At 45.2% G+C, this 25,119-nt stretch overlaps 1 protein-coding gene and 1 long non-coding RNA gene across 2 annotated transcripts in view; one reads left to right on the top strand and one right to left on the bottom strand.

Moving 5' to 3' along the window:
* CNTNAP2 (contactin associated protein 2) overlaps nucleotides 1-25,119 on the top strand; it is a 2,313,133-nt gene that overhangs the window by 2,211,751 nt on the left and 76,263 nt on the right. The window lies entirely within an intron of this gene.
* LOC117072322 lies at nucleotides 8,927-10,366 on the bottom strand. Its single transcript, XR_004432747.1, has 3 exons — nucleotides 10,139-10,366; nucleotides 9,917-9,921; nucleotides 8,927-8,937 (listed from the first exon to the last, which is right to left on the bottom strand). It is a non-coding gene; the product is annotated as an uncharacterized LOC117072322 (long non-coding RNA).

Genomic DNA, 25,119 nt, shown 5'->3' with positions numbered 1-25,119 from the left:
GACTTCCATCAGCATCTTATTCCAGGGGCTCTGAGGAAACCTGTAAGGCATAAGTGTGGAAATAAAGACCACCCAGATGAGAACACGCAGAGGCTATTTATTCAGAGCTTGCTGTAGCAAGAGAGTCAGCCACCATCACTTGTGCCTGGCAGAGACTCTGAGGCAAGCAGGGAGAGGGAAAGCTTTCAGGTGGAGAAAGGGGAAGGCTAGGGTGTGCTGGGGTAGGAGCTTGCTGGCCCAGGAAAACTGGAGGAAGGCTGCCTGACACAGGAGGCGTCCTGTGTGATTGGTGAGGGGATTATATTTGGCTCCCTCTGCTTGGCCCAAAGTTGGCCGCAGGGACAAAATTAGGGAATCTGGCATTTATTGATTAAGTCCTGACCATCTGGGGCCAGCTTCCTAGGTTGTCTGCTGCAGGTTGTGGGTCAGTGTGCTGTTGTCGCATATGGCCCAGTTGTTGTCTGTTTGTAGATTCCATCTCTTGGTGTTCAATAAGCCTTGGGGCTGTGAACTTGTAGGGAGCGTTTTCTCAAGACCTGGGTTATGGAACCAGCATTGAGGTTCACAGAACTCACATCCACCCTCAATCAGGGCTGGGTCACAAAGAGTTTATTCAAGTGCCCCAGGAACCTGGTGCAGGGTCACTCTCCCTAGAAAGACCCAAACCATCCCAGGGAATTGAATTCAAGCCACTTCTCCCTCACTGTGTTCTCCATGCTACTTCCTGGGGCTGCTGGCCCCCTCCCACTCTGCAACGGACTCTGACCCCTGGACCAGGACACTCAGCAGGCTCCTCAGGACCACAGATTCTGTCTGACCTTGGGGATTCTCTGATGTTTCTGAAAACTGCTGACAGCTTCCAGTGGCCATTGCTATGTTATTTGCTAGTTGGCTAAAAAGTTAAACTCCATTTTTATATGGTCTAGATTGGAAAAGAGGAAGAAACACTCCAGAGGCATCAGAGGCTCAAGAAAATGCCTAGAAGGAAGTTAAGCCCATCAAGAACTCCCTGGTGGCTCAGGCACATTCACTCTTCATTCATTCCTCTGACAGTCATGGACAGCCCCCTGTGGACCAGGAACAGCGGCGGGCTGGGAACAATCTTCTAGGAGGATGGGAAAGCCATGAGAACAGTGCAGGAACAGATGTGCTGGCTGTGGGTCACAGTATAATCGGAACACAGGACAGAGGCCGAAGATGGCCCTAGGATTTGAGTTATGAGGCCAGTGCTGTGTTATTAGCAACCAAGGGGACCTGGAAAGGATTGGAAGGGGAAGGTCTTGAGGAGAGGCTCCTGGTAGGTTTTTTTGTGATCAAAAGTCCCAAGGGTCAAAAATATCAACAGTGACAGTCAGTGCTGGGATCATTTTCCCTCACAGATCTGAACCCTTGAGTATGTTGATTTCAATGACGGGGACGTTCTTCATCCAGCCTTATGCCTGACCAACTCTGACTCATCCTTCAAGTGAGAAGATATCTCTTCACCCTCGAAGCTTTCCCTGATGCACACCCGCTGGGCCAGGGCCTGCCCCAGAGCTCCCCACTGCCACCATCGCTTCCCCAGTGCAGGCTCCTACCCCCTGGCCTGTTGGGCTTGTTGACTGAGGCCCCCACCCACCCCAGCCAGCAGCATGCCTGCCCCACAAAGGTACCCAGCAAATAAAGATTGAGACACAAATGGATGAAATAGATGGATGGAATGGAGGATGGAGTGGACACGTGGAGTGGACAGATGGAATGGATGGATGGAATGGATGGATGGAGTGGACAGATAGAGTGGATGGATGGAGTGGAGGGATGAATGGAATGGAGGGATGGAGTGGACACATGGAGTGGACAGATGGAATGGATGGATGGAGTGGACAGATAGAGTGGATGAAAGGAGTGGACAGATGGATGGAATGGATGGATGCAATGGATCGATGGAGTGGACAGATGGAATGGACGGATGGATGGAATGGATGAATAGAATGGATGGATGGAATGAATCGATGGAGTGGACATATGGAGCAGACAGATGGAGTGGATGGATGGAGTGGATGGATGGATGGACTGGATGGATGGAGTGGACGGATGAAGTGGACGGATGGAATGGACGGATGGAATAGATGGATGAAATGGATAGAATGGCCTCCTCTTTGTCTAAAACCCCCAGTAGCTATGAATTCCCCTAACAACTACCACACACTGCCCTGCACATGATCACGTTTGGTAAGTGGTGTGAGAGGGCAGGAGGGAGGAAATGGAGCTGCCTGCCTGCCTCACGAGCACCTTTCACCATTTTAATCACAATTCCAGATGCAGCACCACCCTCTGCTCTCTCTTCTTTCCTCCCAGACCAAGGAAGCATCAGATGGTGGTTCATGAGGTGCTGGAGGGGCCAAAGAAATTGCTGTCATCGTTTTGTCAAATCCAGGGCCTTTATGTTTTAAAATATATGTGCAAAAAGATTACATTTTACCTGGTAAAATCATGACAAATCGAGAGGACAAAAAACAAAAACAACAACAACAAAAAACCTATAAACATTTGGCTCAACAGAGCAAAAATCATAATTACTATACTATTATTATTTTATTTTTTATTTTTTATTTTTTTTGAGATGGAGTCTCGCTCTGTCACCCAGGCTGGAGTGCAGTGGCCGGATCTCAGCTCACTGCAATCTCCGCCTCGCGGTTTACGCCATTCTCCTGCCTCAGCCTCCCGAGCAGCTGGGACTACAGGCGCCGGCCACCTCGCCCGGCTAGTTTTTTGTATTTTTTAGTAGAGACGGGGTTTCACCGTGTTAGCCAGGATGGTCTCGATCTCCTGACCTTGTGATCCACCCGTCTCGGCCTCCCAAAGTGCTGGGATTACAGGCTTGAGCCACCGCGCTCAAAATATTTAAAAAATATTTAAATATTTTAAAATATTATTTTTAAATAATATTTTAAAATATTATTTTTAAACTGTACAACTATTGTAGAGCACTGAATAGATGTATATTAAAGCCATGTATGCTTTATTTGCTTATGATATGAAATTCTGGTTTCTGTGTGTTCCACCTTCCTATTTTATTCTTAGGATAATAGGATATGATGTGATGCTTTGCTCATCGTTAGAGGGAGGATTGACTGTGAACGAGCAGTTCAGAGAGAAAGGATCTCGGGCTTGGCAAGGGCAGGGGCCTGCAGCGTTTTGAGAAAAATGAATTGGGTCTCAGCTTATGTTATAAAAATCTTGACCCAGAGCGTGGCCTTTCTGAATTCCCACCATGTTTATGGATGCTAATATATTAAAAATTGGACTTAGCTAGTAGCAAAATACAGTGCTGTGTTCTGGATACTAAAACAAACTAATTCTCCCTGCTAAGTAAGAAAAATTTCACACATTATCACCAGTCAGATGTGGAAAGAGGTTCTGCAGGGGAAGAGAGAGAAGCAACATTATTCATGTCATTTAAAATTAAACCAGGTCATCCATTTATCTGCCTCTCCGGCTGTTTGTCCTTTTTTGAACGATGCTTCAGGGCTCCACGCTAGAAATAGGGGGAGGGTGAATGTAGAACAGCTTGTCAATGTAATCGTTTTACTATAAATCTGCAAAAAAAGAAACAGAGCCTAAATCAAGTATAAAATAGGATCACAGAACTTCCTATGAGCAACTTTGTAAAATTATCCTTGCTAATGTGAGTACTGCTATAATAAACATGATAGCATATCCTTTATCACTATGTTGCCCAAATATTTTTTTCAGATTGCAGTGGACTCCTCCCCTGCCACTCTTAACAGCCCTCCTCCTCCAAACATAGCTGTATGGAGACAGATGTCCATCACAGTGATGTTTATACAAAAACATCAAAACACTCATTTTTTTAGGCTGAACACAGTGGCTCATGTCCATAATCCCAGCAATTTTGGAGGCTGAGGTAGGCGGATCACCTGAGGTCAGGAGTTCGAGACCAGCCTGGCCAACATGGCAAAACCCCGTCTCTACTAAAAATACAAAAATTAGCCAGGCGTGGTGGCACATGCCTGTAATCCCAGCTACTTGGGAGGCTGAGGTGGGAGAATCACTTGAACCCAGGAGGCAGAGGTTGCAGTGAGCCGAGATCTCGCCACTGCACTCCAGCCTAGATGACAGACCAGATTCCATCTCAGGAAAGGAAAAAACAAAAAACAAAAACAAAAACTCATTTTTTAGGTTAAGTGAATTGACTGGGAGGACTTTATGGAACATTTTGGTGTCTTTTCCTGCTGCTGAAATTTGCATAGAAAGGCATGCAGTAACCTCATGCTGTCACTGTGAAAAGCTACCAAAAATGCCAGAAAACCTCACACAGTATCAGATACATTGGTGGAGTCCACTTGAATCCCTGAAATTCAGTTTAACAATGTCACTGAGTTCACCAGACTACTGGGAAAGGGATTCATATTGAGATCGTTATAAAAATATTGACCCTAACAGAGAAAGATTCCCTGTAGTCAGAAGAGATGCCACGAAGTCAGGTCTCAACTCCTGGAGAGGCTTTTTCTGTGCTGTGCAAAAATGTATGTTTATCCGACTTCCCAGGCCTTGAGGTACAGCAAGGAACGCCGGTGGTGGATGTTCTGCAAATGAGGACACTGGAGCCTCAAGAAAGAATCCGACTTCCACAACTCCCGTCACTGGTTGGTGGCTAAGGACATCCTAATTTCCGCTCCAGAACTTTCCCCATGACATCCTTGAAAATAGAGTTTTCAGTTATCCTTAGCATGACAAGTGATTGCTAGAGTTTGCATAATTTTCATCATAATGGCACTAATGACCCACAACAGCAGTTCTAGTGGCTTCCAGAAGATGTTGTACATCCCCATCCTAATGAATGACAGCAGCATGACTGTGATTATCATTCTTATATCACAGAGAGTCTAGTTTGATCTGAGTTGTGTGTGACCTGGAATTCAGGCGTGTCTGGGGCTAGGAAGGTTTTGGGTCCGAGGAGGCTGTTTTCACGAGGGATCCCAGGGTCTCTTGTGAAGGAATTCATTCCAGGGAGGAGAGAGGCAAGAGAAGCACAGTGCACTCTCGGGGCTGAAGGCAGCATGGGTTTTAGGTGCAGCCTGGTGACAGTCAATCGGGTGGCCTACCATGTAGTGATTAAGTCTTTGGAAAAGCAGGCTACAAGCAAAAGTCTAAATTTGCTACATAATAACTTGGCAAGACAATGGAGCAGGGGCTGGCCCCGTGGACCTTGGTAAGAAACACCGGAAAAGTTAGGAAAAGGGGTTGTTCCAGGTCATAGAGAGCCAGTGCATGCTGGTGGACCCACAGTTCTGTAGCTACGAGAAATAACCCCATCTGGTTCTGCAGGAACCACAGGTTGCACCAGCAGCTTTAGCTGTGACCACAGAAAGCACCCTGCCCTAGCATGGAGCACCAGGACCTGCACACCTTTGCCAGGCCCCAGAAGCACTGCCACTGCCATGATATCCAAGAAGAGAGAGATGAGCAAGTGCTTTGTACCAGGGGGGAGGGGTGCCCATGCAAGGACCTGCCTGGGGGAACCCCAGCGGTCATTGGGGGAGGCTTTGGGAGAGTGGAGAGAAGGGACCTCCGGAAAAGACACAGCCAGGGGAAACCTACTTTCATGATATCAAGACTCTAATTTTAGAGGACAGTGTTTGCAGATCCTACCAATGACTCTTTGTCCTTGTGTTTGTGTTTGAAGTGGAACCACTCAAAGACAGGGAAGATGAGGCACCTGGAGCTAGGTGCCTGGTCTTTGTGTCTGCACTTAGCCAAATTCCCTCTCAGCTGCATTGTGTCTAGAGGAAATAGAAGCATGACTAAGCTGATTTGTATTCTGCCAACCAAGGGAAAATATAATTAACACGGCAGCAAGACTCAGCAAACCCCATGGGAAAGTCCAAGAAGGAAAGAGCTCCCGTGGCTCAAGATGATGTCAGAGGCAAAGAGAGGCCATCCCGCTCTAATCCCACAGCGGGTCTCCTCTCTCTAATGCCTCAACTCATAAAGGGAAAAGACAATGAAAGCGAGGCCTGCCATGCCTTTGAAAAGAACACACAGCCTCTAGGAGTGATTGCAGGGGTCCAGCAGACTGTGATGGGAGTTTTCACATCATGAGAGTCTCCTGCTGCTGCTGAGTGCTGCCAATCACTGCCCACACCTCCAGCAGGGAGGCGACTTCGTCAGGATCTGCTACTCCGCGTCAATTGATGAACACAGCTCCGATAGCACACCTAGCAGAGACGAGAGACTCCCAGACACTAGGCAGGAGTGAGACCAACTGCTGTATCAGATATACACCTAGCTTATAATTACGTGTCAAGAGAAGGAAGATTAGGCAGACATCAGCAACCGCAAGAACTGAAATGTGAAGGCTGGTATCCATCTTCAGCCTGTTCCCCAGCTAATCACCTCCTAAAAGAAATGCCAGAGAAAGCCGCCTCCTAATATATTTCATTAGCCCTTCATTTCCGTCTAGTGACTCACATTTGAATTTAGAGACAATTTGCTAAGCTTTCTAGATTTTTATTTACTTAACGTTAGTCTTTTTGATACATTCAACTATAGTATTGTCAAGGTTTAAATATGTTACAGTGTTTTCATGACTTGAACAAATTAATGCTCAGTTCTCCTAGCTTGAAATTCCCTTATCTTTCATGAAGCCGCTGAAACTAACAGGCTTAGGAGGAAGGTCACCCACCTCCCTCATTCTCCTTCCTTCCTTGCCCAGAGGAATTTATGTCTATCTTCCTGCCCTAATATCTACATATCCAGCCGTGACTACATTGTTTGGTTTAAATAACTGTCTCTCATTACAGAACTGGATTCATTTATTCATTCATTCTACAAAAACTTGCAGAATATTAATACTGGATTTGAATCCAGTGTCAGAATTGTCTTTGATTGGTTCTTATTTCATAGATTTGGGGTTTTAATGACTAAACATATAATTTTATGCAAGAAAGTACCTTAATTCTAGTCCTTATTTAATAATAATAGTGATATAATGAAATGATATAGTTTTATCTAATTTCATCTAGAGAAATATGGAAGGAGAAATAAAAATAGTTGAAAAAAGGAGGGAGGCTGCAAATATACTGAGGTTGATACGCTTCTCAGAGTCATCTTTTACGAATCAGTAGCAGTGGTGATGGTCTTTTTTTAACAAACAAAAAAAAAAGTTTCATTTGCTTTTAAAAAGAGATTTCCAGTGGGGAGCCTGTGAGTACTGACTAGCTCCTATCTAACCTGCACTTCCTGTTTGGATGATGAAAAAGGAAAAAAAAAAAAAGAGCCAAAACTAAAGATACATTCCAGAACAAGTAGTCATTTTAACAGCTGGTGGAGGCAAAAACAAAGCCATCTAGTTTCCCATTGTCCCCCAGTCTAGAACCATTATTAAAGAATTTAATGCCATAGGCCGGGCACCGTGGCTCACACCTGTAATCCCAGCACTTTGGGAGACCAAGACCAGTGGATCACGAGGTCAGGAGATCGAGACCATCCTGGCTAACACGGTGAAACCCTGTCTCTACTAAAAATACAAAAAATTGTATTTTTACGGCGGGCGCCTGTGGTCCCAGATACTCGGGAGGCTGAGGCAGGAGAATGGCATGAACTCGGGAGGCGGAGCTTCCAGTGAGCCGAGATCGCGCCACTGCACTCCAGCCTGGGCGACAGAGCCAGAGCGAGACTCTGTCTCAGAAAAAAAAAAAATTTAATGCCATAGAACTGTATCGAAAATAGACACATTCCTTAGGAAACATTTGACACTTACTGGTTTTTACCTTAAAATGTAATCATTCATGAAGAAATAAATCTTTCATATGTTTTCAGATATGAAACACTCAAGTCCATTGTCAGAATCCCAATAGTGTGGAAAGAAACCTACCAGGCCAGGCTTACCATTGCTCATTCTTTGCTAAAATATCCATTGCATTTGCTAACTGTGAAACGATGTGTAGGTTACTTCACTTCTCTGAGCATTGAAGATGCCCCAGCTACAATGGGTAACAGTCTCTCTCCCAGGGGTAGCTGTAAGAGTAAAATTAGGCAACACGTAGGAAGGTGCTTAATGGAGTGGCAATCATGTATTCATTCATTCCAGAAATATGTATCGATTGGCCACAGTGGCCAGGCACAGCACAAGGTGCTAGTGATATCAACACGGGGACACTTCGCATTTCCCCTCATTCCTCCCTAACGGTGCAGCACAGACACCCCGCTAAAGCTGGGGAAGCCCTTGCTGCTCCCTCTCCCTCTCTGCTCCCTGAGTCTGTGAGAGGCATCGCTCCAGCCCCCAAAGAAAGCCCTCACCCTACACATGCAAGCAGCTCCATCTTATCCTGATGCCCTGACCCGCCTGCCCACAAGGAGCCTCCTCCCTGAGCCAGTAGGACTTTCCTTCTCTCCTAGGACAAGCGCTGGCCCTAGACAGCTGAAAACTATCACCCGGGAAGCTCCCTCACAGGCAGATTCCCTGACAGCCCTGGATCTAGTGAGAATCAGGTGATTTCGATGTGAAGCCAGGTTTGGGAACCACTGATTTGAGTCACATTCTTTCTGTTAGATCTTCTCAGAATCAGCAGGCATTTCCCCCTGCTACTTTGTCCAAGATCTGACCTTTCTCATCTGCGTCTTGCCAGTCTCTCTGCTTTAAAGCTTTGCTACCAGCTCCTTCTAACCTCTTGCACAGAAATGTCTTCTCACGGCTGTGGAGAGTGAAAAAGGAATGGGTTTTTATGTATTTCTAGCCAGCTCTTGGCCCTGCGCCATGCAGAGTATATGCTGTACATTGGACTTTCGGGACACTCCTATGTTAAATTCTAAGCTTATGTCTGTGGTTTCTCCACAGTGAGTAAGCCCTTAATCACATTCCCTATTGTACCTTCTTAGATGAAGGAGCAATGGGTCACAGGGACTTTTAAAATGTCCTTAAACTTGATTAATCTTTATTATGGCTACAGAATGTTTCTTAAATTTACATACGGTAAAATCCACCTTTTTAAAGGTAGAGTTGTATGAGTTTTGACAAATATATTCAGGTAGCCACCACCATAACCAACACACAAAGCAATCCATTGCCCCCAGATTTCCCTTACACCCTTTGTTGTCCCCCTCATCCTCTCCTCCCAGCCCGAGAGCCACTGATCTCTGTCCCTACAGTTTCTTTTCCACAATGTCATATGTCATATAAATGGAGACATACAATATGCTGATCTGAGCATTTAGAAAGATCATGTATTTAAACAATTATTAGAGTGAGGGCTGGCTATGGTGACTTAATTTTTTGGTTTCTGATACCTATAATCTGATTTGAACTGTGTCATTCTGTGCGTCATGATCCTTTTTGCAGAACCTGTGTCTATTAGAAAATCCAGATGAAACAGGCCCTTCTTGTTGTCCTTCATTTGGAAAAGACAGAAGATCAGAGCGCTTTATGGAAGTCAAATTACAGCTTCCTCATTTTCTCTCCCATGGACAAAACCGTCCCTCCCCCAACCCCCAATCCCTATCCTCTTACCCACTATCCTTTGCAAATTCCTATCTCTTACATTGCCCAGTAATTGGGGCGTGGGGCGGGGGGGCGGGTGGAGGTGAGTTACTGCTGATGGACCAGGAGGCAGAGCAAGGTTAATTTTGCTAAAGGCTTCAGCTGCTACCGTTTGGACCTCAATAAACATTTTCTGCTCTTTCCTGTCACTACTATCTTCCCTTTCTTTGAGAAGCAACATAAAGATAAAAAGAAAAATACTTGATTTTATAGCATGCCAGAATACTAAGATGCTCCTGAAAAGTGTGGGATTTAAGGCTTCTCGAAAAAGAGCAGAGGAGGAAGTGAGAGAACAAGGAGAAGGAGAAGGGGAAGAGAAAGGGGAGGGGGGAGAAGAAAAAAACCACCGTCAGAAATTGAGTATTAGGAGGTAACCCGTGCTCTGAGAGTGAAGGAGGCCACCCAGCACTAGAACCTCCACAGGAAAATCAGAAAACATTATATTTTTTTTCCCAGATCCCAGAGTATCAGATGTTCCATTCAGAAATAACCCCTATTGACCCAGTCTCTGTGTCTCTTTCTCTGCCTATAGCATCAAGCACAGGAACCCTTTCCAAGCTAATCCCGTTATTAACGCCATCCACAACAAGTATAGACAAGATTCTATTGGTGCAGGCGCTTTATATGATTATGGTCGTTGGTTAGTAGTGGTTGTTGGTTGGACATTATTTGTTGGTGTTTATGTTGTTATTGAAATTACTCGAGGTAATAGATTATACAGTTAATAGTGTAACTAGGATGAGGGAAATAAGGAAGGAGAGGAAATAAAGTTTGATCATGCCTTTTTGGGTGGTTATAGTAATGGAGGCAGTAGCGTGGACATGGAAGTAAGACACGAAGTGTAAAAAAAGTTTCTTCCCCACAGTCCAGGCTCTCAGAGCCCTCCTTGTAGGTCAACAGTGTCAGAGGTGCTTAACCGAGATACACCAGGAGGCTTAAAGCCCAAACACCGAAAAAAAAAAAAAAAACAGACTCACTCCTGTGCTGTGTGTATTGCCCACGGGTGGGCGGATGCAAGTACAATTATGTTTTTTAAAACTCCAGTCCAGATATTGGCTTTTCCGTGGATACTTTCGTGTGGCTCTCCCAGTACAGTCAGATCCGCCGCCGCAGCCTAGCGCTCCACTCCGGGTTTTGCGTCCTCCCCTCACCTGCCTTTCAGTGGTGCGGGGTTTGATCCCGAGAGCCGTGGACTCAAAGCAGCCGGCGGGGACTCGGGCTGCCGGCCGACAAAGGACGGTCTTCGGGGGTTCTGAAGTCTGACCCAGCCAGTGGGAAAGCCGCCTGCATCACAAAGCGAGGGGCACACCTGAACCAGGGCTGGCGGGAAGAGGCAAGTATTGCGCGCGGGCTGGCTCCCACATGGAGCTGCCTCCAGGTGCAAGGGTTGCAAGGGTGCGCTGCTCCTGCCCGGGGAGCGCGGGGGGCGGCGGAGAGAGCGTCTGGGTGATGAGCGGGGCACTGTAACTGGATTTTAACACCTCTGCAAGCAGTGCTTTCGGTCAAAAAATTTCTGATTCTTGAGCTTGTCTCTGCAAGATCGGGGGTTCTTTGGGGAGCAGGATTAACCTGGGAGTAAATCACAGCGTTTGGGTTTGCATTCGAAGCACTATCAAGTCTACTCCACAGGGTCACTGCGCGGGGAGCAAGTGAAGGAAAATGAGGAGAATCTGGTGGAGTGCTGCTTCGTGCAGTGTGTGTGTGTGTGTGTGTGGTGTGTAGGCAAAGCTGAGATTTACATGGTGTGAACTGTTAAATGTTAACAGTTAAATCCCACACTTTTTAGGAGCATCTTAATATTCTCGCATGCTATAAAATTTTTGAGACTTGTTTAAAGAAGGAGACTTCCTTTTAAATTTAGAACAAATTAGTTGTTGTTATAATGATACTGATCAATAACAGTACTAGTAGGTAATGCTTTCCGTAAGTAGACACACACACTCAAAAGTGTGTGAAAAGTGTCACCAAAACGGAGCGTGCTTTCACACTCCTGCAAAACAAATTAGCCCTTAAACAGAATAATTAACATCCTGAGGGAAGACAAAGCATATGGGTTCCTTGAATCATTATGTTACAGTCGGTCCTGTTCAGTTTGCCTTTTTCCCGAAGAAGTAAAAATAGCATCAAATTGCTTGTTTGGTTTTCCCCTTTCGAAACTCGGCATAGTGTTTGGTTATCCATGAAGGTGGCTTTAATATTTCACCCTCCCATTTGGCAGACAGTTCTGGACTTGCTCATCTCCCCGTAGGGACTGAGTCCCACTGGCAGTGTGTAGCGAATAGAATTGATTCTCACTTTTTCTTTGCAGAATACCTAATCACCACCATTAGCACTTCAGACGTTCACAGCTTTCTGAATCGGTGTCATTTCTTCCCACATACTCTACTGATTTGCATCATTAACAATTGAAAGGAAGCTCTTGTTTTGATAAAGAAGCCAAACAATTGGGAAAGCAGCGTGGATTCTTTCATAGTAATTATTGAAGGGCGTCTCTACCTGATCTAGGCTGTGTTTAATGGGATAAGAGAGACTAAGAGAGAACAGAAAGGGTAATTACTGCCTCTCCAGGCCCATCTTTACTTTTTCCAGAAACAGAGAATTATGAAATTATTTGAAACTACCACAGGCCTAACTTGGAAAAGGTTCATTCCTCATGCTCTTTCCGCTTCTACTGCAGTGGTACTGTGCCTCTTGCCAGCCCACACCTACTCATTTGAAATGTGCACTTTGGAAGTTCACTACATTTAATCGATTCAGAGGATTTCTTTTTTTTTTTTTAATCAGTAGCTGAGCTATACTACTTAATTATAATCCATAGTAGTGTGTTAAAAGACTTTCTTTTCTGTGTAGTTGCTGGCTGTTTAAATCCCAAGGCTGCTGAAAGTAGGTAATAGAACCAATAGTAGCAATCATTACTCAAAAGTCTATTGTTTGATATTAACCATACTAATTAACTATTAAGTATCCATATTGTCCCCATCAATTTTCACTGCATTCTTAGGAGTTACCTATCATTATACCCATTTTAAGATCGGAAAACAGAGGCTTCAGAAAGATGAAGTTACTAGCCCAATATCACTCACCTTCTAAGGTGGGGAGCAGAAGTCAGATTGGCCTGACCCCTAAGCTCATGGTCTTTCTATACTACCTTAGTAGTATAGAAATGTTCTAACTTTCACATTCCCAGATGTCTGAGTTCAAGATAAATTTTAAATAAATTAGTGTGGCCTTGATGTTCTCTCACTAGTGAAAGAGTCTATAACCCTTTAGGCAAAATGCGTTGGAATTATGTTAAACCTTCATACACTCCCAATAAGCATTGACTCCCCAAAAACCATACTCTACATTTGACCCAATCTCTAATTTAGTGAGAAGATGAGATGCATGGAAAGAAGGCAAAGGAGAGTGGCTTGTGACCCCCAGAAAAGGGAATCTCTTCCAGAGGTTTGTGTTGTGCCCTGTGGAGCTGAGAGGAGAGCAGAGAATTGATGGAGCAGGGGGCTTAGCCAACGCATCTGAAAGGGAAGGGTGTTTTATGTCTTTAATTTCTTCTTGTCAGAATCAACCAAGCCCAGAGCTATCTACGTGGCGAGAAGGGTCTCCCATGGAGAGGCCTTCCCAGTGGTCCTTCAGCTCTCTGCTGCAGTGGTTTCGCATGTCTGCAAAACACTCGCCACCAGGCTTCCAACAGGATAATACAAATGTGACATTTTTGTCCTCAATCAAAAGTCAGAAATGATGAGCATTCTGCCACTTTCATCATTTTAAAATCTGTATTCCTGAAAACTGGCCTCGAATTTATTTCTGTATAGTCCAAGGTATCGATTGGAAAGGGAGAGGCTAGCGTGAAAGCCAACACTTCTCAACTTTTAAAAAAATGCCTTAATATTTAATATTTTCTTATTCTAATGTATCCTGTAAGTGTTCTTTCTGATTACTTCTTGTTAAGTCACGGCTGTAACTTCAGAGGGTTTTGGAAACAGCGTTCTTTATCATCCACTTTTCGTTCTAAAATCTTCGTGTATCTGTGCGTACATGCACAAGGCCTTCCATGATTGCACCACTTTTACAAATAATCACAATCAAAATTTGTTTTTTAATATTGGTAGCTCAATTTTTATCTCTTATTCCTTTGAAATTGATGATCATTTGGACAGGGACTACATTAAAGCTCACCACTGACCTCCATTGTGGCCACAGGAAGACAAGGTCTGCTAAATGAACAAATACTGTGATCAATATTGTGCAATGGCTCGAGGGAAAGGGGAGGTTTTAACCACTTAAAGTAAGCCCTTTTAGAAACAAAAACTATTTCAGTGAAAATGCTAATCCTAAACCTCTCCAAAGTAAATGTGCTTAGAGGACACCAGCCAGAGTTTCTTTACAATGGGAAATTACCTTCCAACAAGAAAGGCTTCTCAAATGGCAGAAGAAAACTTTGTCTGGAAAAGGTGAGAAGCAGAGAGCCTCCAGGCTCCAGCCCCACCCACTCTCATCTTCAGTTAATACTCCACAAAGGGAAAGTTCCCTTGCAGGCCACAGCACTCCCTGCTTGAGAACCTGTAGGGACTTAACCGCTGGGTTTATCCAGTGAAGTGTCTGAGGTCCCTGCTATTTAGCTTGGCCCTCCACTCTGTCCCCAATTTCCTAACCACTACCTGAGCCAGTCTTCCAGCAGAGCACTTTTATCTTATAGCCATGGGGCATTTGTGACATGTCCCACAACACACCAGAAACTCTATTTGTCCTCCAATGCTCAGTAACCTTATTTTCCCAGGCAAAAGTGGCCCCTGTCCCAGTGCCCACTAAGCCTTGATACCAGCCCACACTACAGTGCTTCTGAGACTCTAGTTCATTTCAGCATTTGTCAATGTATTTCATTTATGTTTCGATATCCAGTCTGTTCATCTTCAGTACAGGACTGGGTCATATTCCTCTTTCTATCCTTTCCCTCATCCACCTTCCTTTCTTTGAACTATTTGAATATTTTCTGTAGTTGCTCCATTAATCAGTAATTAATTGCAGAAATGTATCCTCCAAGGTTCAGACAGGTCACACCTCAGAATGCTACAATCATTTGTAGATGTGATTGACCAATAATTGTCAGGAGACTGGGTCAGTCTGGAGAGGTGCTGAAAAATGGAGACAACGAAATGTCAACTTTCAAAAATACTCATTTTAGAAAGTAGTTTCGGCTGGGCGCGGTGACTCACGCCTGTAATCCCAGCACTTTGGGAGGCCGAAGCGGGCAGATCACGAGGTCAGGAGATCGAGACCATCCTGGCTAACACGGTGAAACCCCGTCTCTACTAAAAATACAAAAAAAAAAAAAAATTAGCCGGGCATGGTGGTGGATGCCTGTAGTCCCAGCTACTCAGGAGGCTGAGGCAGGAGAATGGCATGAACCCGGGAGGCGGAGCTCGCAGTGAGCCGAGATCGCGCCACTGCACTCCAGCCTGGGTAACAGAGCAAGACTCCGTCTCAAAAAAAAAAAGTAGTTTCCAAAAAAAACATAGACTGGCAAAAGGATGACTGACAAAATTCTGGACTAGATTACTAAGTAGGTGATATGTGAGAATTTAGAGGAGAATCGTGTGATTTGCATAATCCAACATGAGTTCCCCAGAATCAAGCCATCCCACGTGAACCATATGTCTTTTTTATGTGTAGGTTCTGAAACTAGTAAAATGGGAACGACTTGAGATAAGAGATTCGTAACTCAGTGAAATGGGAACGACTTGAGATAAGAGATTCATAACTCAGTGTTGCGTTCTGATCAGCCTGGAATTGTAGCATATATGCCAGCAACTACACATAGCCTGAGGGCTCCCATAACTGGGCTATAGCCAATTGATCACAATCTAATGATATCCCTAGGAGTGCCTTGCGTGAGAGCGTTGTCCAGGGCAAACGTTAGGAAGCCTTGTCAGATGGTCTTCACACAGCATTTCTTGATTTTAGCAGAGCCTTTGACTCAATCTGTCATAGCATATTTTTTCACTTTTTCCACAGATATTTATTTAGGTGTTTATTCAGCGTCAAGCATTGTATTAAGTGTTCAATCAGTGTTTGTGGCGCAGTAGCAAATTCTGACTCAGTTGATAATAAGGAGAGCTAAACCAAGTCAAAAAATTGATTGCCTGAAATTATCTTTGGAACCGCAGGAAGTCGATCGATTGATGAATTCATGTGTGTCCGGTCTCTGGGGTACACTGCGTGCTCCCCCATTCACTCCAGTCCCTGCTCAGAGTCCTTCTCCAGTCACCCCCTCTGTAAAAGCACCTTGCCCCATCATTTCCTATTCCCTCATGCTGTTTTATTTTTCTTTGTTGCACATTTTATTCCTACAAGGATCTTTTTCACACAGGCAGTCCTGTAGTTGCCTGCTCTCTGCCCCCTTGCTTGGAATGTGGTGTGAATCTAGGGACGCATTTCACAGGGCTGGGCCTTTTGTTCCCTGCCGTTCATTCAATAGGTCTATCAGTGACAACTGTTGTCATTCCTGCTCATCTAATTTGCCGATGATAGAAGGTGAGGAGGCATGGCCGGATGGTAAATAAGGGGATCAAAATGCATATTAGCAGTATATGTGAAAGCACTTTGATAATTGGAGAATTATAATTAAATGTAAGTTATCATTTTTTTAAGTGGCTATAAATCTAAGCCAAAACCAATAAAATGAAAGTATGAAGGTTAAATATAAGCTCATGGCCGGGCGCGGTGGCTCAAGCCTGTAATCCCAGCACTTTGGGAGGCCGAGACGGGCGGATCACGAGGTCAGGAGATCGAGACCATCCTGGCTAACACGGTGAAACCCCGTCTCTACTAAAAATACAAAAAAAAAAACTAGCCGGGCGAGAGGGCGGGCGCCTGTAGTCTCAGCTACTAGGGAGGCTGAGGCAGGAGAATGGCGTAAACCCGGGAGGCGGAGCTTGCAGTGAGCTGAGATCGGCCACTGCACTCCAGCCTGGACGACAGAGTGAGACTCCGCCTCAAAAAAAAAAAAAAAAAAAAAAAAAATATATATATATATATATATATATATATATATATATATATAAGCTCATACATTTAGGTTCAAAAAATCAATTACACAAAAATCAAAATAAAGGAGACCTAAGAGGGCAGCACAGTTCCATGCCGCGATGTAGCCATGAGCTGGGTGACTTTAGGGCCACAGCACAGTCCCCAGGTGGTAGAGCCAAGGCTGGAAATTCTTCGAATGTTATCAGTTAGGAGGGCCACATGGTGAGGTGGACATTACCAAGCCAGAGTATGGCCAGTGGAGGGCCACTCAGAACAGCAGCAGGAATTGGGACCTTTGGCCTGAAGGAGAGGGGACTTAGGGAGGTGGGGAGCCATCTTTAACTGTCCGTGGGGCTCACGTGGAGGAGAAGGGCACGTGTGTGCTGAGTGCTAAGTTAGAACTGCTGGGTCCTGGGGGGCAGATTCCCATTTGAGGTAAGGAGAATGGTGGGAGCCCAGGGCCAGAACCCTGTAACTCACAGCATCTGGACAAATACGGAGTGCTGTCACTAGTTTTTTGTTGTTGTTGTATTGTTTTGTTTTTTTGAGACAGAGCCTTGCTCTGTCACCCAGGCTGGAGTGCAGTGGCGTAATCTCAGCTCACTGCAACCTCTGCCTCCCAGGTTCAAGCAATTCTCCTGCCTCAGCCTCCTGAGTAGCTGGGACTACAGATGCCCACCACCATGCCCGGCTCATTTTTTTGTATTTTTAATAGAGACGGGGTTTCACTATGTTGGCCAGGCTGGTCTTGAATCCCTGACCTCGTGATTTCCCCACCTCAGCCTCCCAGAGTGCTGGAATTACAGGCGTGAGCCACCATGCCCAACCGTCACTAGATATTTAAAGAGAAACTGGACAACTGTGGGGCAGAGAGGGCAGCTCTAAGAGGGATCCTGACTTTGGGTTGGATTGTTCTTTGTCTTTCCATTTCTAAGTAATTCTCATCTGTTCTAAACTTTGGTATTTTTATTTGTTCTGACTGATGTTTTTTCTACTTGGTGTGACATTTGATGTAATAGCACTTAGCAGGCTTAGCAACCCCTATATGAAAGTGCTTTGAAATCTGCTGGGCTTTGGAATCTCTGTTGTTCTTGCCCATTAAGTAATTCCCTCCCCTCCGTCTTCAATGTCCCCCTTTCCCTATCAACCGGCCCTTTCTGCAGGTTGGAGTTGGACAGCCTTGGCACTTGGCACACCCCCGAGTGCCAGTGTCACCCTCTGCATTGTGAATTTATAGACGGAGACTCCTTCATCCTCTTACAGTCGTGCTCTGACCCTGGGGTCCCTGAGGACCGGAGCAGAACCTGAACTCTGAGTATCAAATGAGCGTATCGTATCTCAAAAATAGGAAGAACAATTTAAAAATGCAACTTGGATATGTTTTTATAAGACATTCCCTCTTTCTGTTTTCTTTTTTTTTTTTTTTTTTTTTTTTGAGACGGAGTCTTGCTCTATCGCCCAGTCTGGAGTGCAGTGGCTGGATCTCAGCTCACTGCAAGCTCCGCCTCCCGGGTTCACGCCATTCTCCTGCCTCAGCCTCCCGAGTAGCTGGGACCACAGGCGCCCGCCACCTCGCCCGGCTAGTTTTTTGTATTTTTAGTAGAGACGGGGTTTCACCGTATTAGCCAGGATGGTCTCGATCTCCTGACCTCGTGATCTGCCCGTCTCGGCCTCCCAAAGTGCTGGGATTACAGGCTTGAGCCACCGCGCCCGGCCCCCTCTTTCTGTTTTCTACACTTATTTAGCATTTTAACATTTTCAGAATACATGAAAATTAGATTTAGTTTCTTTTTTAAATGTGAAATATAAGAAAATTATAATTACCTGTACAACACATTTGTGATTAAAAGTACATTTTTTAGGAAAAAAAGTATTGTTCTCAGGGAAAAATTTTTTATTAGGTTGGTGCAAAAGTGATTGCGACTTTTGCCATTGAAAGTAATGGTTAGGCCAGGCATGGTGGCTCATGCCTGTAGTCCCAGTATTTTGGGAGGCCAAGGTGGGCAGATTACCTGAGTTCAGGGGTTCAAGACAAGCCCAGCCAACATGGTGAAACCCCCGTCTCTACTAAAAATACAAAAATTAGCCAGGTGTGGTGGTGGGCACCTATAATCCCAGCTACTTGGGAGGCTGAGGCAGGAGAATCACTTGAACCCGCGGAGCGGAGGTCACAGTAAACCAAGATGGCGCCATTGCACTTCAACCTGAGCAACAAGAGTGAAATTCCATCTGGAAGAAGAAGAAGAAAGAAGAAAGTAATGGTTAAAAGCACAATTACTTTTAGAAGAAGAGGAAGAGAAGGAAGGAGGAAATGGTTAAAACCACAATTACTTTTGCCCCAACCTAATACTTGCTAAGATGCAATAATACCAGATGGTTACCTTTAACTTACAGGTTCCAGGTTTCATAGAAACGAAGGCAAAATCACCAGTGCTTCATTCAGTTTCCCTCCCAAAGGTAGCAAAGAGAGAAAACCAACTACCTGTCCGGGGGCGGTGGCTCACGCCTGTATCCCAGCACTTTGGTAAGCTGAGGTGGGTGGATCACCTGAGGTCAGGAGTTCAAGGCCAACCTGGCTAACATGGTGAAACCCATCTCTACTAAAAATACAAAAATTAGCCAGGCGTGGTGGCAGACGCCTGTAATCCCAGTTACTCAGGAGGCTGAGGCAGGAGAATCACCTGAACCCAAGAATTGGAGATTGCAGTGAGCTGAGATCACGCCCCTACACTTTAGCCTGGGTGACAGAGTGAGACTCCATCTCAAAAAAAAAAAAAAAAGAAGAAGAAGAAAAAGAAAACCAACTACCTAAGGCAGAATGGTATAAACTGCCCAGTAATGCTTTCAGGGGGTAATTAAATGAGTGATGAGGGCACAACTACAAATGGGCTAACCCGAGTTACTTGGAAAGCGGGTGGAAGCACCCAAGACTAGACAACAAGAATGAAACCCCAGAACAGTAAACACATGGTTTTCCTACCATATATGCCGCCCATCTGTGTCACCTAAACTAACATCTATTTGACCTTTTTGTTAACTCACGTGACCAGTTATTTGGTTGGTTGGTTGTCAAAGTCACACCAAGATAATAAATTAGGTTGGCCGGGCGCAGAGGCTCACGCCTGTAATCCCAGCACTTTGGGAGGCCGAGGCAGGTGGATCATGAGGTCAGGAGATCGAGACCATCCTGGCTAACATGGTGAAACCCCGTCTCTACTAAAAATACAAAAACTTAGCCGGGCATGGCCGCAGGCGCCTGTAGTCCCAGCTACTCGGGAGGCTGAGGCAGGAGAATGGCGTAAACTCGGGAGGCGGAGTTTGCAGTGAGCCGAGATGGCGCCACTGTACTCCAGCCTGGGCGATTGAGCGAGACCCCGTCTCAAAAAAAAAATTAAATAAATAAATAAATAAGGCCTTTCAGAGCCAAAATTATATTACCTGGAGTATTGCAGTGAATATAGAGTTAAATAATTTTAGTGTCCTAAAAACATTACAAAACATATATCAGAAATAAGAGCCACTCTGTATAGTGAATCGGGGGAGAAATGAGAGAAGCTCAGAGACCAACGTAGAGAAAAGCAGGAGAAAGCAGAAAGCACTGGAAACAAACACATCTGCTTCTTGGCGGTGGGTGATGGATACAAAGATACCCAGCCAGAATCTCCCTGGAACAAGCCAGGCATGCTGGAGTTGCATTAAATCTTTACAGCTCTAAGCTACTTGCTGCCAACATCCTGTAGGTCTCATCAATTCAAACTCATCCCATCCCCAACTTTCTTTTTTTTCTACCTTACTCAGTGTGTCTGTGCCTGGGTGAACTTCAGAAATCTCTGTCTTACATTTTCCTGCAAGATTCTTTGGCTAGTTTTATCTGAAAGTTTGTTTCTTTGTTTTTCCAGCTAGTAGTTCTTCCCCCACTTCCCTCAACTCTTGAAGTCTTAACACTGTTTCTCTGGTCAGAGGGATCAAAGAGAAAGCTGTGCTCCCGGCCACCCGTCCGTCTCATTGAGTCAAGCCGCTGGGTCTCAGGGGGCCCCAGCAGAGGGTGTGATGGGTTCCAGACAACCTGGACGTGCTTTTAGAAAGCAGTCAAGAGTAAATCCATAAAGCCTTATCTTTATGTTGAAGGGGGACATGTTATTAGCAAATCATACAGTTTCTTCCAATACAAAGTAAGATAGTTTCCTGCATTATTAGTGGATATTTTTGCAAGGACATATTTAAAAATATATATTGCACCAGAACCCATCATTCAATTTAATTCCATATCCCTGCTGGGTGCCTTCTAGTCTACCTTGGGCAATTTAACATAAATATGGAAAATATAGTTTGTGCTTATGGAGCTCATCACCCTATGAGAGAGGCCAGGCCCTCGCGGAGGACGAGGTGACAGTGTGGACACAGTGAGCATTTGAAGAATAGCATAGGTCATGAATGCTCCAGAGATCCCAAGGCCAAAGCGGCTCAGGCACTCGACATTCATTTGTTTGTAAGCACCCTCAAGGCAAAGAGACCAGGCATCTGTCTTCCATACCCCAGCCACACCCCCTAAAGCAGAGCAGAGAATAAATGCGTATGAGATAGCGAGTGATTTCATCTCAGTATGTATGAACAGCTGCAATCGCACAGATTTTGGGCAGATTCACTAATGGAATGTGAGATTTTTCATTTCTTCTGACCTATATTAGTGAACAGCAATATAATCTTTTCCAGTTACAGACACATAAAATGATTGATAAAATCCAACAGTTGTATGACTCTCCACAAGCATGTTTTACATTCAAGCCTCATACCAACCCCTGGAAATAGATACTATTTTTCATCTTCATTCATTCATCCAGCAATTGTGCTGGGTGCTGGGGATAGATAGGCCAGCGAAGAAAGATTCGAAGCCCCTGCCTTTATGGAGCTGAATTTCTGGTGAGAAAAAAAAAAAAAAAAAAAACAGCAAACAAGAACAAACAAATACATCAATAATTTAAGTCACTGTTAAATAGGATGAAAAAAATGGTCGTGTGATAGAGAGTGATCAAGGGAGGAAGTGAGATCTCTAGAGTGGATTCAAAGGAGCCAGATCCAAAGACAGGGTGTTCCAGTTAAAGGTGTAACAGGAGTGTCCAACCTTTCGGCTTTCCTGGGCCACACAGGAAGAAGAATTGTTTTGGGCCACACATAAAATACACTAACACTAACGGTAGCTAATGAGCTTTAAAAAAAATTGCAAAAAATCTCGTAATTTTTACTTTTTTATTTTTTATTTTATTTTTTGAGACGGAGTCTCGCTCTGTTACCCAGGCTGTAGTGCAGTGGCGCGATCTCAGCTCACTGCAAGCTCTGCCTCCCGGGTTCATGCCATTCTCCTTCCTCAGCCTTCCGAGTAGCTGGGACTACAGGCGCCCGCTACCACACCCAGCTAATTTTTTGTATTTTTAGTAGAGACAGGGTTTCACTGCATTAGACAGCATGGTCTCCATCTCCTGACCTTGTGATCCACCCGCCTCGACCTCCCAAAGTGCTGGGATTACAGGTTTGAGCCACCACGCCAGGCCAAAATCTCATAATGTTTTAAGAAAGTTTACAAATTTTGGTTTACAAAGCCATCCTGGACCGCATGCGGCCTGCAGGCCATGGATTGAACAAGCATGGTATAGCAGGACCAAAGACCCTGAGATCTGGCAAGGTCGGCATTTACCTGAACAGAAGGAAATCTTGACAGATAGAATGAATGAGGAGGAGAAAAGTGGAAGCTGAAGTCAGAGAGGAGGCAATGGCCAGTTTAGCGAGAGGGCCTCACAGGCCAAGGACAAGGGGTTTGAAGTTTATTATGAGTTGAACGGGAGGTCAGTGGAGGGCTTTGATGTATCATTTTGGCCTCTGTGGATGATGGATGGTGGGGAGACCATGAGTGGAGGCAGGGAGGCTAGCAGGGAGGCCACTGCTACAGTTTAGTGGAGAGATATGGTGGCTTCAATGAGAAGATAATTGAATGTACAAAAATGGGCAGATTGAAGATGTATTTTGGAGGCACAGCTATGACTATCTGCTGATACACTCTGTGGGGCATGTGGAAGAGAGAGGCACAAATTCCCAATTTATGGTTGAAACTGAGATTCAAAGGGATTAAGGAATTTCTGTCTATGGCCACAAATACAGGGCAGGCAAGGACTCCAATCTGGTTCTCTAATTCCCAAGTGACAGCTCTTCTCATTCTTGCATAAGGATATGAGGTTTTGCAGAAAGAAGGGATGCATGAGTAGTAAGTCCTCTTATTCCTCCTAGTATGGATCTAATGATTTTTTTGAACTCGTGGGTAGTAGACAATGTGTAATATCCATTCAAGTAGTCAGCTGATTTGTGGTTACTTGCAATAAGTCATTATTTTCAATGGGATCGATACCACTGTCTCTGACACTAGGTGTTTGTAACCACAAAGTGCACTTCGGTCGAATTCGTTTCTGAGGTTGTTTTGTTTTCAGAACCAACCTTTCCTAGTGATATCATTAATTATTAGAGGGATACCAGGCAACAGATCGAGTTTCTTTCTTGTAAGGGTTCTTATTGCAGGAACATATTTCATGGTTTCATTAACTCGGCCTTGGTAGACAAGCTGTTCTTTCAAATCCCTCTGTGAACAGCAAATGCTATGGATTGAGATCTGTATTCTCCAGATGATTTGCTAAGTCATCTCAGAAGAGTCATTTAACTTCTGAACTGTGAGGTGTCCCCAGCCCTTTTGTCCCAGATCCAAGAACTAAAAGAAGAACTTGAAATGGGGATCCTGCTGATTGTGGCTACACTTGTTCATTCACTTCATACTTCCTGGGCCCTCCAGTGCACGCCAGGCACTGTTCCAGGTGCTGGAGAGATGCAAGCGAGCGAGAGAGGTCAGGCTGCTGCCTTCAGGGGGCTTCTTATTCATGGGCAAAACAAGCATGACAAATGGGCAAACAAGATTATCACAGAGGGCCGGGCGCGGTGGCTCACGCCTGTAATCCCAGCACTTTGGGAGGCCGAGACGGGCGGATCACGAGGTCAGGAGATCGAGACCATCCTGGCTAATCCGTTGAGATCCCGTCTCTAGTAAAAACTACAAAAAACTAGCCGGGCGAGGTGGCGGACGCCTGTAGTCCCAGCTACACAGGAGGCCGAGGCAGGAGAATGGCGTAAACCCAGGAGGTGGAGCTTGCAGTGAGCTGAGATCCGGCCACTGCACTCCAGCCTGGGCGACAGAGCCAGACTCCATCTCAATAAAAAAAAAAAAAAAAGATTATCACAGAGTTTAATACGTGATAAGTTGTTCAGGTAAGGCCTGATAAGGCAACTTACCACGTATTAAGGTTTTGGCCTCTGTGGATGATGGATGGTGGGAAGACCATGAGTGAAGGCAAGAAGGCTAGTGGGGAGGCCACTGCTAGAGATCAGTGGAGAGATACGACCAGCTTGGTTAAGTTGGTCAGGTAAGGCCTCCTCAAGGACATGGCACTTAAGCAGGAGACTGGAAGAATAACAAAGCAGCCATGCGAGGAGCGAGGGAAATGCATCCCAGGGAGTGGGAACAACGAGGACAGAGCCCTAAGGAAAGTGCAATGCATCGGTTAGGACCCTGTTGGCTGCTGTAATAGAGAAACCCAGGCCAGGTACAGTGGCTCACGCCTGTAATCGTAGCACTTTGGGTGGAGGAGGCGGGTGGATCATGAGGTCAGGAGTTCAAGACCAGCCTGACCAACATGGTGAAACCCCGTCTCTACTAAAAATACAAAAATTAGCGAGGCATGGTGGTACATGCCTGCAATCTCAGCTACTCATGAAGCTGTGGCAGGAGAATCGCTTGAACCCGGGAGCCGGAGGTTGCAGTGAGCCGAGATCATGCCACTGCACTCCAGCCTGGGCAACAGAGCGAGACTCCGTCTCAAAGGAAAAAAGAGAGAGAGAGAAACCCAGACTCACAGGGGTTTAAGCAAGATGGATATTTATTTCTCGGTCACTTAACAGCATGGGTGGACAGTTCAGGACTGATAGGATAGCTCTGTAATACTTTGGGACCCAGACTCTGCTGTGCTACTCTCTGGCATTCTCAATATGTGACCCCTACCTCATGGTCCGAGAAGGCTTCTCCACTCCTGCCATCACACCCACTTCCCAGCCATTCAGAAGGGGAGAGGGGAAGAGGCGGCCTCTTCCTTTTGTAGAGGCGTGATATTCAGAATTTCTGCATATCTTCTCCAAAGGAGATTGAATCAGATAAGAGTGTGGTAGGCAGGTCATTTGGGGCCATGTAGATCATGATAAGATGTTGCATTTTATTCCAAGAGCAGTCGGATGCCGCTGAAGGGTTTTAAGTAGTGAAGTGACCTGGTCTGATTTATGTTTTTGCAAGAACACTGGCTGCTAAGTGGAGGACAGATGACAGAAGGGCAAAAGTGGAAATAGAAGATCATTTAGGAAGCTGTGATCTTGAGGAGCAAAGCAAGGTGGACTCAGACTCAGGGACATAGTTATATAATTGTAGCTTTAGGGTATTAACTGCTTAAAGAGACAATGGGTAAAGACTG

Source organism: Trachypithecus francoisi, unplaced genomic scaffold (assembly GCF_009764315.1).
Source record: "Trachypithecus francoisi isolate TF-2019V2 unplaced genomic scaffold, Tfra_2.0 Lachesis_group4, whole genome shotgun sequence".
Lineage (NCBI taxonomy): Eukaryota > Metazoa > Chordata > Mammalia > Primates > Cercopithecidae > Trachypithecus > Trachypithecus francoisi.
Note: the sequence above shows the minus strand (reverse complement) of the source record. Positions and strands in the feature narration are given on the sequence as shown.